This window comes from Trachypithecus francoisi, unplaced genomic scaffold, assembly GCF_009764315.1.
Source record: "Trachypithecus francoisi isolate TF-2019V2 unplaced genomic scaffold, Tfra_2.0 Lachesis_group15, whole genome shotgun sequence".
Taxonomy (NCBI): Eukaryota; Metazoa; Chordata; class Mammalia; order Primates; family Cercopithecidae; genus Trachypithecus; species Trachypithecus francoisi.
In genome coordinates this window covers 63,211,990-63,225,918 of record NW_022681460.1, presented here as the reverse complement: position 1 = coordinate 63,225,918, position 13,929 = coordinate 63,211,990, and the positions used below count along the sequence as shown (strand labels likewise).

At 39.9% G+C, this 13,929-nt stretch overlaps 1 protein-coding gene across 3 annotated transcripts in view; it reads left to right on the top strand.

The window, feature by feature from the left end:
• The window catches only part of ESR1 (estrogen receptor 1), a 450,285-nt gene that overhangs the window by 300,984 nt on the left and 135,372 nt on the right, over positions 1–13,929 (top strand). The gene's annotated exons all lie outside the window — the stretch shown is intronic.

Below are 13,929 nucleotides of genomic sequence, written 5' to 3'. Positions count from 1 at the left end.
TGTAGAATAAATCCTATTTCAAATGTGACCGTTTTAGGATTTGAATCAACCACATATTACAGAAAACCCCAAGATAAAGCCTTCGCATAACCAAAACACAGTTTATTTTTCCTCTTACATAAAATTAATCTAGCCGTGTTTTACCAGTGGTATGGCAACTCCACAGTCAAAGGGACCCAAGTCCATCTGACCTTCGGTTCCCTTATCCTGGCACAGGCTTCCATTCTCAAGGCCGACTCCTGGCCTAATGGGGCTACTGGAGCTTCAGCCATCACACTCTGTGCTTCCTGTTATATCCACTGGTCAGAACTTTAGATGCATCTGTCTAAAAGGAATGCTGGAAATACAGTCTTTCAGCTGTGCACATTGTACCTGGAATAAATGAGTTATTTTAATAAAAAGAGTTGAATGGATATTTGGTGGGCAAAGAGCAGCCTCTGCTACAATAACAAACTTCATAATTTTAGAATTAGATATCTTGTTTAATGAATATTTTGACTTGGCGAGTGTCAACTTATACCATAGATAGATTATAACTTTGAAAAGGAATTAGAACACAATAATATAAAATTCACACTAAGGCTTTTTTGGGGGAACTACCATTTATTGAGTGTTTATTATCTTCACAACATCCCTATGAGTTAGGGACTATTTTTGTGGGCATTTTGCAGATAAAGAAACAGAGGCATCGAGATGATAAGTAGCTTGACTAGAGAGGTGAAGCTCTGGGCAGTGTGGTTCCTGTGCGCCCATAAGGCCATTGCACAATGCTCCTTCATCTTGTAATTCAGAAAGTATTCCAGGATGTGGCAGTTGGTCATCGTGAATGTTCATTGTTATCTTGTGGCTTTGTGAAAAGTTCTGGCCATTCAAACGATTTGACTGTTGAGATTCTGTGCACACAAGATTGTACTGTGTGCATGTTTCTAAAAATGTATGTTATAGGTCAAAATGCACACACTCATTTACCTCTAAGAACAGTTCTTATATTGAAGGGAAATTATCTGTACATGAGAGAACAATGTGGTTTTGAGTACAAGTGGTGAACAGACATTGAATAGCTGTTTTCAGAAAGCATCACTCCCCTGTACCTCAGAACCTAGCCTCAGTGCCGGTTGCGAGTCAACAGCTTTGATGACCTGAAGTTTTTGCATCACTTCTCTTTTGCCCGTCTTTGGGATTCAAAGATGATAAATTTGAAGTCGAGTTCTACCGCTTCCATTGGAAGAGAAAAAGTTCCCGGGTGTGTGTGTGTGTGTGTGTGGTTAAGGAGAGATGTTCTATGCATCTGCAGGGGGTGCTGCCATCAACAAGGAGCGCAGAGTGGGATTAAGGGCTTGGGAGGCGAGGATGGGCATCTCTGATGAGCTCCAGAACTCTCCACCTAAGTGTGCAAGTGTAAACACTCCCTGATGTGTGAACTGGCCATGTCAAGACTAAGTATTTAGCAGGAAATGCCCCCTGTTCAACCCTTGCCTTCTCAGGTGTAGAGGTTGGGTTTTCTCTTCCATCTTTGTTTGAATTATGTCATTAATCAACCTTAGTGAAAGATCACTTAGTCATTTGTGACAGCATAAGTTCTTAATTGTTAGGAATCACTGGTGTGGCACACATTTTTTTCTATCCATGAACACACTCAAATGCTTATTTTCTCATGAGCTTTTATTTTTTCTTTTTTAAAAAAGTTTCTTAGGATAAATAATCACAGCCTTTTTCTTTGTCTCTCCCTTGCCCCCAGTCTCATCTTTTTCTTAATCTTTATATTCCTATATTTCAGTGAAGAGTCCCTGTGCCAACGCTGTGCTGTGGGAGGCTCCTACCTCTACCAGCTTTTGAGGGGGTTGTAGTCCTGAAACCTTAGAGGTTCCACAGCCAAGCTGGGGGTCTTTCTGGAGCATGGATGGTGCTAAGATCTATGAACCCAGGAAGCCTGACACATTATTGTGGTGTCTCAATTCTTTTTTTTTAATTAGAAAATTTGTATCAAATTGCATTTGGTGAGAGCAAAAATAAACTGAGGTTGGTTGAGCTTTGGGAGACTACAAGCCACTGTAATATTTAAGATTTCTTGACCTCCAGAACTAACATTTGTCCTATCAAAGACAATAATTGCTCCTGTTGAGAATGCATGCATTAAAGTAAGATGTTCACTACTTTATATGATCACCAAACATGAAATAATATGTTTTACACATGTATGTACTATGTGTTCAAATGTTTGTACATCCATGGAGCCAACAAAATGTAAGTTCTATGAAGGCAGAAGTTTTAATCCATTTTGTTCCTAGAACAGTACCTGAAACATACTGGTGTTAGGGGTAGGTCTTCAGATTTTATTAATCAAATGGAATCGCCACACTTAAAAAAGCTTAGAGAAAAACTGCCTTAATGTGTCCATAGTCTGGTTGGAAATTGCAGCTGCAGGTTCATTGACTGCTTTGTTCATTCGGCACTTTTCACCGGACAGGCTATGAGCCCAGCGGTGTTCTGGTTTTTGGGATACACCAAGCCCTGCCTCGCTGGTGCTTAACATTCTAGTGGGGGAGACAGAAAGAAAGCAAACATGGTGGACAAGTTAATTATCTAGTTTTGAAAGTTGACAGGAACTGTGGACAAAAGAAAACAAGAGCTGGAGATAGCAGTTTAGGAGTGCCAGAGCAGGGTGAGGGTCAGGTTAGAGTAAGCCTCATTGAGAGATCCTTTGAGCAACACCTGAAGGAGGAGATGAGAAAGTTAGCCATGTGGAGGGAACAGCATTCCAGGCAAATGGCCCAGCAAGTGCAGAGTCCTGACAGTAAGAGCAGTTCTGGAATATTCTAGAAACAGGAAGAAGACCAATGTGACTAGAGCAGAGTGAAGCAGGAGTGGGGGAAAATGTGATCAGGAAAGTAAGGGGGTCCCTGTGGCAACTAAGATTTTGGCTTTTATTCTGAAGGAAATGAGAATTCATCGCAGGACTTTGAGAGCACGATCTGACTTGTCACAAGTGTTCTCATTGTCTGCTGGGTTGAGAAGACATCCAAAGGGAGCCAAAGATTGAGCCAGGGAGAGCAGGTAGGACAGGTTCCAGCAATCTAGGTGAGAAATGAGGACCAGTGGTGACTCTGACAAGGGTGGAAATGAAGACATGGTGAGGAGTGATCACGTTTCAAATATATCTTGAGGTAGAGCTGACAGGATTTTTCCAATGGGCTGGGTGTAGTAAGTGAGAGAAGGAATTCAGTTATGGATGATTATTTTGTCCTGATCAATGATAAAGTTGAGTCAACAACTGATATGGGGAAGTCTACAGATGGAATAAGTTTTTGAGGAGGGAAATCAGTTCAGTGTTGGCTATGTTGAATTTGAGATATTTTTAGACCATCTGCGTGGAGATGTCCAGAGTTTGGGAGAGAGTCTGGACTTGATATAATGTTATGGGTCCTCAGCATGGAGATGATGAATGAGATTAGCACAGTAGTGAGTGTAAAAAGGAAAGGGAAGGAGACCAAAGATTGAGCCTTGGGACACTCAGAAAGAAGAGAGGGAACCAGCAACGGAGATTGAAATGGAGTCCATCTCACTGTGGCATCGTGAAAGACAAATGAAGATGGTATAAAATGAAAAAGTGATCAGCTGTATCAAATGCTGCTATTGGGTCAAGTAGGGTGAGAATTGATAATTTTCCATCTTGTCAACAGCAGCTGTGATAGAGGGAGGGGGTGGAGGTATACTTGGAATGAGTTCATGAGAAAATGGGACGGAAGGGATTGGAAACAGCAAGTATAAGCAGCTCTTTCAAAGGAGGGAGATGGGGAATGGCTACTGGGATGCCATCACGTAGATAGGAAGGTAGAACCCTGTGCACTGGAGGAGGGAGTGTCTTCACAGAGGAGGACAGGTAGGAAGGGACAGTGGGCTGCTCTGGGCACATGTGGTTCTGTGGATGTTCTCTTTTGACAGCCTCGATTCTTCAGGGAATTGGGAGCAAGTTCATCAGCTGAGAGTGAATGTGGGGCAGACAGTGTGAGAGGTCAAAGTGGCAAGAGTAGTTGTGCAGCAGTCTTTTAGGAGAGAGGGAAAGTAAATGGAATGGGGAGGGAAAGTAAATAGCATGGCTGCTGAGCTGTGTTACTAGCCCACCTGGTATTGGGTTGTGAGGTGTAGTTGTGGGCTCTTTTTCAGTCAGATCATCTGCATGGGCGGCTGGCAGACAGTTGAATCTGACAGGGCAGCAGTTCTGGAAAATGAGTATGATGAGTCAAGAAAGGGACCAGGAAGTGGAAACTGTGTGTGAGGCAGTGATGCTGATGAATGACCATGGAAAGCAATGGTGGTGAGGAGGGAGCAGATGTTGAGTGGGTAGGGGACAGTGAAAAGGGAGTAGGATCCACTAGCATGCTGCTTGTCTCTTATTTAGGCTCAAGAGCTTCTGGAATCTTCTAGGCATTCTGCTGCTTCAAGGGAGTCTCTGAGGTTGGGTTCTGCATAGATGTATTGAAACATGCACCTAGGTGTGTTTTGGTGTCCTGCCAGAGACCTGCTTTCCCTTTATTCTTATCCTGAGGCCCTTTAGGAGGCGCAGATGGAAGAATTTTTGTGGTTTCTTAAAACCCAAGTGGGTTACCTAAGTCATCCCAGTTCTGCCCCCTGTTCCCTGAGAGGACCATAGCAGCACCCTGAAATGGGGTTTCCACTCTGCCATCCCTCACTTGCCTGTTTGGGTGTTGACCTCTGCCATCTACACGTATCCCGGATGTAGTGTTGGGCCACTGGTTGATGTCATTCCTTTTCAAATGGGATCTTTTACTACAGCAATCCGGCAACAAATTAAATAGTGATAGAATTTTCTTTCCCTTACAAACCACAACCATGACCAAGGGAAAAACCAAACCAAACCAACCAAACAAACAAAAGTATGTGGCTTCTTACGACAGCCCCCTACCTCACCCAAACCTTGTGGCTCTTTGATTTTGGTGTTCTGAAATTGCATAATCATGTGCTCTTTTTCACTTATTGTGCTGGGCACATACTTAATGGACCCTTTCAAATTGGTTTTCTTTTATGGGGTGGGGGTAGGCAGGACTATTTTTAAAGATTTCTTCAACTTTGTCTTCCAGTTGTTCTAATGAATTTTTAAAAATTGTGCCCGTCCTGTTTTTAATTTCCAAGAGATATTCTTTGTCCTCTAAATGTTTCTTATAAATATATATAAAATGAATAATGTAAACGTATATTTTTGCATAGATTTGGGTTCGTTGTTACAGTGTTCCCTTATTTCTCTGAGGATATTCATTATAGGCTTTTTAAAAAACACTTTTTCTGGTCCCCGAATTATCTCTTCTCTCTAGACTTCCTCCATTCATGCCTTCCTTCCTCCCTCCCTCCCTTCCTTTGCTCTTGCTCTTGATTTTGAAGGCTTGTCATAAATATTTGACCATCCATTCGTTTTCTACATAAGGAACTAAAAATGTTAATTGGAGCCCTGTGTGCTCCTTGAACAGAGTGTTTGGATTAATGAGCTTCATTGCAATGTTTTCCCTGTAATGGATTGATTTCTCCAGATCTATAATTTTTCAATCTCTTTCCAGGGGGTAAAAGCCTGGTTGTCTGTTTCATGAAAGTTAAAATGTGGGTAAGAGTGATCCCACCATTCAGAATGCAGACTTAGTAGCTTAGTAGTCGCTTGTTTTCAGGCCTGGAACTTCATCCACCCTCACCACAGTTGGTATTCCAAAGTGTGAAACTCCTTAGATTATCTTTCTTAAGAAAATCAAACTCCAGATATTCATGTCCTTTGGCCATTTTTGATTAGCTTATTTGTTTTCTTCCTTTTGAATTGTTTGAATTCCTTATATATTTTGAATATTAACTCCTTATTAGATTTATGGTTTGCAAATATTTTCCCCCACTCTGTGGGTTGTCTTTTCACTTTGTCAATTGTTTACTTTGCTGTGCAGAAAGCTTTTTAGTTTTATGCTATCAAACTATTTTTGCTTTTGTTGCCTGTGCATTCAAGGTTGTATCCAAAATCTCATTTCCCAAGCCACTGTCATCGAGCATTTCTCCTATGTTTTCTTCTAGTAGTTATATAGTTTCAGCTATTTTTTAAAAATTTTAATCCATTTTGAGTGGATTTTTAATATGGCATAAGTGTCACTTCCATTTTTTTATACGTGGATATCCAGTTTTCCCAACATCATTTATTGAAGAGGCTGTCCTTTCCCTATTGTGTATTCTTGGCACTTTTGTTGTAAATAAATTGATCTCACACGTGTGGGTTTATTTCTGGGCCTTCTATTCTGTTCCATTAATTTACGTGTCTGTTTTTATGCCTGTATCATACTGCTTTGATTACAGTAACTTTATAATATATCTTGAAATCAGAGAGTTTGATGCCTCTAGCTTTGTTCTTTTTGCTCAAGATCGATCGTTTTGGTTAATTGGGGTCTTTTTGGTTCCATACAGATTTAAAGATTATTTTTTCTATTTCTGTGAAAAATGGCATTGGAATTTTGATAGGAAGTGCCTTGAATCTGTAGATCACTTTAGATAGCATAGATTTGTTAACAATATTAATTTTTCCACTCCATGAAGAGGTATACTTTTTTCATTTATTTGTGTTTTCTTCCATTTCTTTTATCTGTGTTCTGTAGGTTTTAGTATTCAAGTGTTTCACCTCCTTGGTTGAATTTACCCCAAGTATTTTGCTGCTGTTGCTATTGTAAATGGAATTATTTTCTCAATTTCCTTTTTGGATACTTCTTTATTATTCTATAGAAAAGCTACTGATTTTTGCATGTTGATTTTGTATCCTGCAACTTTACCACATTTGTTTATCAGTTTTTAACAGTTTTTTGATGAAATTTTTGGTGCTTTCTGTATATATGATTATGTCATCAGCAAACAGAGACAATTTCACTTCCCTGTTTTCTTTCCTTTTTTTTTTTGTTTTGTTTTTGAGACGGAGTCTCGCTCTGTGGCCCAGGCTGGAGTGCAGTGACCCGATCTCGGTTCACTGCAAGCTCCGCCTCCCGGGTTCATGCCATTCTCCTGCCTCAGCCTCCTGAGTAGCTGGGACTGACTACAGGCGCCCCCGCAACACGCCCGGCTAATTTTTTTGTATTTTTAGTAGAGATGGGGTTTCACCATGTTAGCCAGGATGGTCTTGATCTCCTGACCTCGTGATCCTCCCACCTCAGCCTTGCAAAGTGCTGGAATTACAGGCGTGAGCCACCGCGCGGGGCCCCTATTTTCTTAATCACGTGATATATACGGGCTTGTTGAAAAACATGGAAATGCTAAAGATGTTTATATATTAAGAGACAAAAGCTATGATGTTCAACTCCTCTAAAACCACTTCTTAGTAGGTGAACGTTGTTAAACAGTTTTGTGAATCTGCTTCCAGATATTTTCTAGGCATGTTCATACACATATACACATAATTTGTTTTTACCCAGTTGGAATCATGTATCATCTGATCCAAAACTCGCTATTTTTCAGTTCATATGCAGTGACTGTCTTTCCAAACCATGGTATATATCTCTAAGAATGTTTCAAATCTGCTAGAGTTTTTAAACATATTTATTGTTATATACATATGTGTATAAGTTACTTATTTGCTTATTTCTTTGAATATATTTGTCTAGCTTTGGAATTACATAAATAATGAGTACAAATGGTAAAAAAATTTCATATGGAAGGATATATAGAAAAAGTACAAGTCTCTCTTCTCATCCACTCGGTCTCATTACCTAAAGGGTTATCCTTAGAACATTATATAATACATCCCTGAAGTTTAGATCATCTTATTGCCTTCCAAATATTGAGAGTAAGGAATTTAGTACATATACCTTCCCTTTCACTTTCCTACCCTCTACCTACTTAATGATTTTGATTATAGTTTTTCAGTTCACCCACTGTTAAATAATATGCCTATATTTATAATATACCTATAATAAACCTATATTTTTGACTTATCAACTTTAGACATATCTATTGGTGACTTGTGATGAGAGATGAAATAATTTGCACATTTACCTTTCTTTCCCGTTCTTTTCCCCTACCATTCTCCCCTTTTTGGTTAAATGATTGCTTTTAGGTTGATAAGGTTTATAATAGCTGCTGTTCTGTGGTTATAAAATTTGTTTCATATTTATGTAAAATGTGATTATACAACTAGCATTCACAACATTATTATGTAAATATTAGTTACTGTTATCACACAGTGAAGCTCAAGGAGGAATTTACTAAGCATACAGATCATTCCTTCTGGATCAAACTCAGCAGTCCTTTGCTATGCCTTACCTCGTCTTTCTTGGATTCCTTTTCTTTTGATTGCAGTATATCCTTGAGTAGTTTTTCAGAATGGATATGTACTGTCTGAACTCTGTTGTACCCAAAAAGTTTGCTTTCACATTTGCTAATAGTATGACAAAGTATCAAATTCTACTTTCAAATTCTTTCCCCCTCATGGCTTTGAAGATACTGCCCCACTGTATGTTCTAAAATCCATTGTTGCTAATGAGAAATTCTGGTGTCAGTCTGACTCTTATTTCTTTCATATCACTTGGCAATTTCTTCTGGGAAAATATTACTTATCTTCCGAATGATGAACCTTCTGTATCATGTCTCTAGGTGTTAGGGCTTCTTTCATTTAATCCTGTAGGTCCTCAATAGACTTTTTAATTAAAGTCTCATTTTATTCAGGCTCTGTGAAATTTTTTGTTATGTTTTGGCTTCTTTTTCTTCTTTGTTGTCTCTATTCTCTCCTTGAATGTCTTTCTGATAGATATAGAAATCCCATTATCTATCATGTCTTTCAGATTATCCTACATTTTTCTCTTTGTTTTCTTTTTCTGCCATGTTTAGAATTCTCTTACACATAAGACACCACTTACTAGATCTTCAGTCATATCCTTTTTATTATTCAGTCTGTGCGTTTTTAATTTTCAATTTTGGCAACCATATTTTTAATTTCTAAGAATCTATTTTGCTAATAGTACTTTTGTCCTGAAACCTTTTTATATTCGGCAATATTTAGAAAGAGCATGCCCTTATTCACAGCTGATTAGGAGTACACTCTGAATGCAGGGTACAATGGGCAAACATTTTATTATTGTCCTCCTCAAGCCTCTATGCCAGAAGTTATTGCCCCCATCAGAAACCCTTCTTCTCTTTTGTTCTGTGCCTCACTTCCAAATGAAGTTCCAGCTTCATCTTTGCTGTCACTGTAGTGAGACAAGCAAATCCCTATTTCATGTGGTCATTGCTCAAACCTCTATTGACAATCCTGCTGTACATTCCCTTATTTAGAGTGGGATGGAAAATAAAGGCTATGAAGGGGGAAGAATCTGTTCCCACCATCCTCCTTTTTCATTGTGGTTTTCTCCTGTTTTATGGATGCAATAAGCTGTTGCAATCTCTCAGGATGGAAAAGGATATTTTAAAACTACTCTACTGCCAGAATGATCTCTTTTTTTAAAATTATGCTTCTGGGATTTTAAAATTAACTTCTGGGATACATGTGTAGAACATGCAGGTTTGTTACATAGGTATATACATGCCATGGTGGTTTGCTGTACCCACCAACCCATCATTTACATTAGGTATTTCTCCTAACGCTATCCCTCCCCTAGCCCCTCACCCCTTGACAGGCCCGGTGTGTGATGTTTCCCTCCCTGTGTCCATGTGTTCTCATTATTCAACTCCCACTTATGAGTGAGAACACGTGGTGTTTGGTTTTCTGTTCCTGAGTTAGTTTGCTGAGAATGATGGTTTCCAGCTTCATCCATGTCCCTGGAAAGGACATGAACTCATCATTTTTTATGGCTGCATAGTATTCCATTGTGTATACGTGCCACATTTTCTTTATCCAGTCTATCATTGATGGGCATTTGGGTTGGTTCCAAGTCTTTGCTATTGTGAATAGTGCCACAATAAACATACATGTGCATGTGTCTTTATAGTAGAATGATTTATAATTATCTGGGTATATACCCAGTAATTGGATTGCTGGGTCAAATTGTATCTCTGGTTCTAGATCCTTGAGGAATCGCCACACTGTCTTCCACAATGGTTGAACTAATTTACACTCCCATCAACAGTGTAAAGGCATTCCTATTTCTCCACATCCTCTCAGCATCTGTTGTTTGCTGACTTTTTAGTGATCGCCATTCTAACTGGCGTAAGACAGTATGTCATTGTGGTTTTGATTTGCATTTCTCTAATCACCAGGGATGATCAGCTTTTTTCCCCATGTTTTTTGGCCACAAAAATATCTTCTTTTCAGAAGTATCAATTCATATCCTTCACCCACTTTTTGATGCGGTTGTTTGTTTGTTTGTTTGTTTCTTGTAAATTTGTTTAAGTACCAAAACAGATACATAGACTGATGGACCAGAACAGAGGCCTCAGAAATAATGCCACACATCTACAACCATCTGATCTTTGACAAACCTGACAAAAACAAGCCATGGGGAAAGGATTCCCTATTTAATAAATGGTTTTTAGAAAACTGACTGGCCATATACAGAAAACTGAAACTGGACCCCTTCCTTATACCTTATACAAAAATTAACTCAAGATGGATTAAAGACTTAAATGTAAGACCTAAAACCATAAAAACCCTAGAAGAAAACCTAGGCAGTACAATTCAGGACAGAGGCATGGGCAAATACTTCATGACTAAAACACCAAAAAGTAATGGCAGCAAAAGTCAAAATTGACAAATGGGATCTAATTAAACTAAAGAGCTTTTGCACAGCAAAAGAAACTATCATCAGGGTGAACAGGCAACCTACAGAATGGGAGAAAATTTTTGCAATCTATCCATCTGACAAATGGCTATATCCAGAATGATCTCTCTTTTATTTTTTATGACATATTAATCATGTTTGTTCTCTTGTGTCATCTTTCTTTCTCTCGATTTTCCAGTGGTCCATGGTGGTCTATTTTTAGGGTTCATATTTACAAATGGGAGTCAAGGTGACTCCACTACAGTTATGTGAATAAGTTTCCTTGCCATGCCTCTCCCTACACTGGGCGAGCTGATCTGGTTCCGGGTCAGTGGATGGAGCATTTCCTCTTGCAGGCCCTCCTTCAGGCTGGTGGGAGCAATGTGGGCCATGGACTGAAACCATGTCAATGGAGAAGACTTCCTCTGTGCCAGGTCCTGGTCAGAGCTGCCGTCTTGATTTATTTGTATCCCTCTTTCTGTCTGTGGTGAAGATCTGGAGGTTCTTAAGCTCTCTCTGGCCTCAAAACCCACAGCAGGAAACTTCCTCACTCAGATCACCCACATTTTTAGCAAGCAGAGCTTCAGTTTTGCGTGGAGGGCAGGAGTATTGGGCGGTAGGGAAGGATACAGTTCTCCATGCTCTTCTGAATGCAGTGCATTAATAAACTGTCTTCACAGTTGCTCCAGGGTGCTTTGCATTCATGAACTTCTAGCTTCTAGGAAGAACCTGGTTATCTCTGATGTGTTGGGTTGTGGTTCCCTCTGCTCTAAATTCTGTGCCAATCCATCTCATCTGTTTCCTACCATTGGTTTATTTTTTAAAAAGATTTTATATTTATATAGATTCATGAACTTGGTTGGCTATTATACCATATTAATGTTTGGGTCCAGAGTCAAACTTTTATAAATCTGTAATCAAAAATTGGCCTTTATTTTCATGTAGAAGGAAGTAGCAGACCAAAATGGAGTTCTGTGTTCTGAAATGCTGTAAAATGTTTTTCTAAAAGAGTCATTGAGATGTAGAGCAAGCAAGTGCCCCTTTGAGGGAATGTGTGTGTGTGTGTGCACACATGCAAGGGCATTTCCCCATGTCTCCCATCCTTCAATTATTCCAGTAGACAGTTGGCCAGCGGCAGGTGGTGGTGTAGCTTCTTCATTTGCAGTGCTGTGGCTGTGGTGGGGATCTGAACAGGAGGCAACCTTGGCAACAGTAGGAAGAGAATATGGAGTCAGCAGGAAGCACTTTTCCCTCCCACTTACCTGTTTTCTTGTAGCAGACAGCAGTGGGGGCAGCTTCAGCTGACTTGCTTAGCCTGTTTCCATTGTGAGCCATAAACACCTTAGACATTTTTTCATTTCAGGATGCTGGAACTTGATGAAATTCAACTCTACTCATTGTCTCGCCCAAATCTCCAATCCTATTCTATGCTTTTGTTGTTGTTGTTTGTGGTGTGTTTCTCTCTCCACTTGGCTTTCCTTTTAAAACACAACAAATTATTTTCTTTAATTTTAAATGAACTTACTCATTGCCTCCCTTGTGTGTCCCCTCCTTTCTAGTGATATTGCTATTGTTCATTCCCAGCTGTCCTGGACTCCTGCACAAGACTCTGCTGGCATTCTGCCTTCTAGATGCTTCACCTTCCCGTTATTTCTTCCCTCTGCCCCAGAAAGGCCCTTCCCGTGGCTCTGATGATGACGGCAGCTGACTCTTTTCCAAGATAGAATCCCCGTATGATTCCTTGGTCTCGTAATTGCTTAGCACAGTGCTCAGCGTTCAGTAAATAAGGTTAAGGAAGGCCAGTGATATACAGCTAGTAGAAAACAGCAGTTAATGAAGGCTTGCTTTCTGTCACAGGTTCCTCTCCTCCAGGACTTCAGCATCTCTGTCTTTCTGTCGTAGCATACAAGACAGCATCTCTGTCTTTCTATTGCAACTTCCAGGTGAGAAACCCTCCCACAAGCATATACAAATTTTATGGGAACAGACAAAAATTGGTAGGGAAGCAAATCCCTTCAAGGTTGAGTCTTTGTGGGCTTCCAGAAGGTAAGCTTGGTGATGGGGTAGTCACAGCCCTAGTGCTTATGGAACTTCGCCATTTGAGAACAGATCTCAGTTAACTAAAGAAATGCTATGGCACAGAGTACCTTGAATCTCCTCTAATTTATGCTGTACAGGGAATTATTCACACTTCATTGTTAATAACAGATTACATGGGGGAACACCAGACGGCTGACCAGGATTCCTGTGCTTGAAACAAAGCCTCTGCTTTTCAGCAGGGCAGTCAGCCTCTTCTCGGTTTAGCACAGTGCTTCTGTTCTCCTCACTCTCTCCAAACTCCTGTTCAAGACAACTTCCAATTCTGTTGAATTCACTCATTTACCTCCTCTGTGCCTTTCCCCACCTCATTCTCTCTCCTTCAGAGTGCCCATTTCTGTGTTTCAAATCCCGCAAGGCCAAGATTAAATGCTATTTTGTCTATGACACTCTCCACCTCTATCCCAATAAAAACCTTTGATTTCATCTTGCTGTTTGTATCTTTACTCTGTTATATTTCACCCATACCAGAGTTGTTTGTGGACATGCCTGATTTCCTTCAGGCTGTAGGCATATTTGATTCATTTTTGTACTCCATGAGTGCCTAACATAGCACCTCATACACCACAGATAATAAATAGATGCTTATTGGCTGCATTTGTATTAAATTTTTACCATTTACTTGTCCTGGCTAGTAGAGACTTGGGGGGACATAATGATAATGGATTTTTACTTATTTATTTATTTTTTATTCCCATAGTTGTTTGAGGAACAGGTGGTGTTTGGTTACATGAATAAGTTCTTTAGTGGTGATTCTGAGATTTTGGTGCATCCATCACATGAGCAGTGTACACTGTATCCAGGTTGTAGTTTTTTATCCCTCACTCCTTTCCCTCCCTTTCTCCCGAGTCCCCAAAGTCCATTGTATCATTCTTATGCCTTTACATACTTATAGCTTAGCTCCCACTTATGAGTGAGAACATATGGTATGGTTTTTCATTCCCGAGTTACTTCACTTAGAATAGTGGTCTTCAATTCTGTCCAGAACCCTCAAAACCATGCACTATGGAAACGAAGCAGCCTGCTCCTGAATGATCATTAAGTCAACAATGATATCAAGAGAGAAATTCAAAAAATCTTTGAACTGAATGATAATAGCGATACAACTTACCTAAAC